This window comes from Dipodomys spectabilis, unplaced genomic scaffold, assembly GCF_019054845.1.
Source record: "Dipodomys spectabilis isolate Male_0828 unplaced genomic scaffold, ASM1905484v1 ptg000510l, whole genome shotgun sequence".
NCBI lineage: Eukaryota > Metazoa > Chordata > Mammalia > Rodentia > Heteromyidae > Dipodomys > Dipodomys spectabilis.
Window position 1 is genome coordinate 201,677 of NW_024871187.1, and position 3,434 is coordinate 205,110.

Genomic DNA, 3,434 nt, shown 5'->3' on the forward strand with positions numbered 1-3,434 from the left:
ACAAAAAAAAAAAAAGAAGTTTCAGGAAACTCTAACCATTTGCTGGGTGCAATGTATTTTGATTGTGTTAGGATGACCACAGTCCAAGCAGGCCCAGGCATTGTGATGCTACCTCAAAATAAGCAATCAAATTACAATCTGCAGGTATGGCAGTAGTAGAGGTGCCAAAGTTGTGAAGTTCCTTTCATCGTTGCAATGGGTCTACCTGTATCCCTATTTAAACATCTTTCCCTTCCCCTCCACAAATTATGCCAACATCAAAAATATGTGCTTGTGTAAGAAATGCATGATTCTAAAATTTCATGAAAATTCTTTTGAACTTACTTTTTTGTGGAATTGTCTAGTTTAAGAAAATCAATTACACTTTCTATATAAAAAATGTTCTGTGCTTAATCCGGCAGCCCATACACTAACATCAGTATGATACAAAAAAGATTAGCATGGCCCATACACATGGATGACTTTCAAATTCATGAAGCAGTCCATATTTTTACAACAACAAATGCTGAAGGGGATGGGGCCACAAGGGAACCCTACTGCATTCTTGGTGGGAGTGTAAACTTCTTCAACCACTTTGGAAAGAAGTATGGAGTTTCCTGAAACGACTCCACATAAAGCTCCCCTATGACCCAGCAATCCCACTTTTGTTCATTTACCCAAAGGATCACAAACAAGACCATACTAAAACTACCAGCACAAGTATGTTTATTGCAGCATTATTTACCATAGCTAAGATGTGGAACCAACCCAGATGCTCCTCAGTAGATGAATGGATCAAGAAAATGTGGTATTTATATATACAATTGCATTCTATACCTCCATCAGAAAGAATGACATTGCCCAATTTGTTAGGAAATGGAAAGATTTGGAAAAAAATTTATTAAGTGAAGTAAGCCAACTCCAAAGAAACATAGGTCCCATGGGTTCTCTTATTTTCAATAATATATAACAACAATGACATTGCTACAGAATATAAATATTTTTAAATGAAAAGGGTGTAGGTAATGACATTGTAAGTGATCTTTATACCCAATAAAGATTGGTTTAATTTCTAAAGAAATACCTGAATGAACATCATTCAGCTTCCACTGTTTATTATTCCTGGAGTAATTGCTTAAGGAGAACAAATCCACCTCAAAGTGCTCTACCACTGGGCCACCTTCCCAGCTCTGCATTACATTTTATGTGCTTAATACTTTCCTGAAATTATTCCTTTTGGATTAAATATCCCAACAAAACTATTTTTTATGATTTCTTATATGATTTATATAGATTTCTTATGCGATTCTTATATGATTTCTTAGAGATCCATAAACAAAACAGCTCAGAACAGAAAAAGAGTAGGTAAGAAGTCATAAAAAAAATACTATTATAGTGGTTTTAATGGCTAAGTGTAAATAATATGTAACAAAACTGTGGGAAGATTTATTTGCTCTTTTTGCTATTCTCTCCCCTTCTCTGTAGAAAGGTTCTCACTATGAAGTGCCAAATGGTCTGGACCTTTCAAGCCTTGTCTAAGTCACAGAAGTGATGGAATTAGGGACATGTGCTCCCATGGCTGGCTTTTAGGAAGTTCACAATAAAGTAATACCAATACACATAAAGAAATTTTTGTGAGTGATGTGTATTCACTTCTTCAATTGCCAAAATTAAATTCATATGTCAAAACATCAAATTACTTACATTATAATATATGTAGTTCAACCGGCATCACTAACACCTCCATAAATCAAATGCAAACTAAAAGCTCTACTTCAAAAACCAACATCTAAGGCAGTGTTGGAAATACAAGAAGTTGCACAACAAATCAAAAGGAGTGAGATCTTTAACACTGGCAATGAGCAGTGATAGCTGAATTTTTAACCAGGCTTGAAAAGTTCGGGTGTCAACTATGTGATTAGAGTTGCAGAGTTGACCTTGGTATCAAGATTGAAGGTAAAATTCAAAGGCATCTAAGATTGCTGCAGTATTGTGGCTCGATACAGTGTGACCCTGTCTGATAATGGTAAAGCACAGAGTAGAAGCTAAGTCAGTGAAATGTATAGGAAGGATTCTCCACTGAGAATAATTGCAGGGGGTGATCATCACTCTTGCGTTGAAAATGTATAGCCCATCATTCTACTTTAAGCTCTAGTGTTTTTTCTGATCTGAAGATAATTATAACATACCAATGTGCTGTGAGTGCTGAGCAGTGTAGGTGTATATTACGCTAATATATGTAAAAATCCTTACAGGTATGGAATGGCCTGACCCTGACACTTCATTCTGTGTTGTTGAGTTTCATGAACAAATGTTCATAGTTAGGCAATTCACAATCATCTAAGTCTGAATCAGGAAACTGAGATAAGACATTAGGCTCATCACTCCAGTGACATGGTCTGTGACTTATGAAATAAATAACATTATTTCATAATGTAAATGTGTTTCTAAAAAATTATGCAATACCAAATATACAAAAGGGGCAATTATCCATCTCTTGTATTATCAGAAGTTAAGATACTCCTGAATTGTACTTTTTTGCTAGAGGATCACAGTATGAGTGCTGATATTTGGTATCTTTCCAGGTGCTCCTATACGTTTGTCAATCTTCTTTGAGGAAGTGTTTTTCCATAGTTTTTTTTTTTTTGAGGTGTTCCGAATATCAGTACTGTCGCTAACCACAACCATGGGACAGAAAAGATGATGGGATACCTGGCCAAAGAACTGAGAAATCACAGGAAGTAATAGGAAAGAAGACACCAGAGGACCAAAAGCCTCATTGCCAGCTTCTGGATCCCTAAATCCTGCTTCACATGCTTTATATTCCTTCTACTACGGGGGTGGGGTGGGGGGTAGGGGGGTTGTCAGTGGCTACAGGTATGTCCACAAACTAAGGCATTAATCTTGCTGGTGGTTACAACTATTGATATGAGATATTGTTTGTATACATAGTGATAATTGAATCCCTTATTGTTCAGGAGCAGAAGGGAGCAATAGTCATTACAACCATAACACAGACATGTATCTTGTCTACAAAGTCTTAATCTTTTAGTGTCCAACAGCTCTAAATTACATACTCTTGAGGTAATAACTCATATCCCTGTCTTCCCTTGACTGACCTTTCCAGAGTATAGCTCTCATCCTTTTGTCTGCTGTTTGAGATGGCTTCCCAATCTATCCCTTTCCAGGTCTAACAGCTTGAGTCTAGAATTCCTCACAAGTACTGTGACAGATGTATTATTTTGAAAAGGATTTTTTTTCGTAGATAGGTTAAATTTTTATATTTTATTTTATTTCAAAAATATTATACAGAGTGGTTACAGTTACATGAGTAATGTACATTCCTTGCTGAATAGTGTTACTCACTCCATTGTTGTTCTCATATCCCTTCCCACCCTCCACACCTCCCGCTCACTCCAAAGTTGTAAAGTTCATTTCCAATATAGTGTCGTGTG

The 3,434-nt window shown here is 36.3% G+C and overlaps 1 non-coding gene across 1 annotated transcript; it reads left to right on the forward strand.

Annotated features, from left to right (window-relative positions):
• The first annotated feature begins 385 nt into the window (after positions 1–385).
• On the forward strand, positions 386–492 carry LOC122099288. Its single transcript, XR_006145903.1, has one exon. It is a non-coding gene; the product is annotated as a U6 spliceosomal RNA (small nuclear RNA).
• The last annotated feature ends 2,942 nt before the right edge of the window (positions 493–3,434 follow it).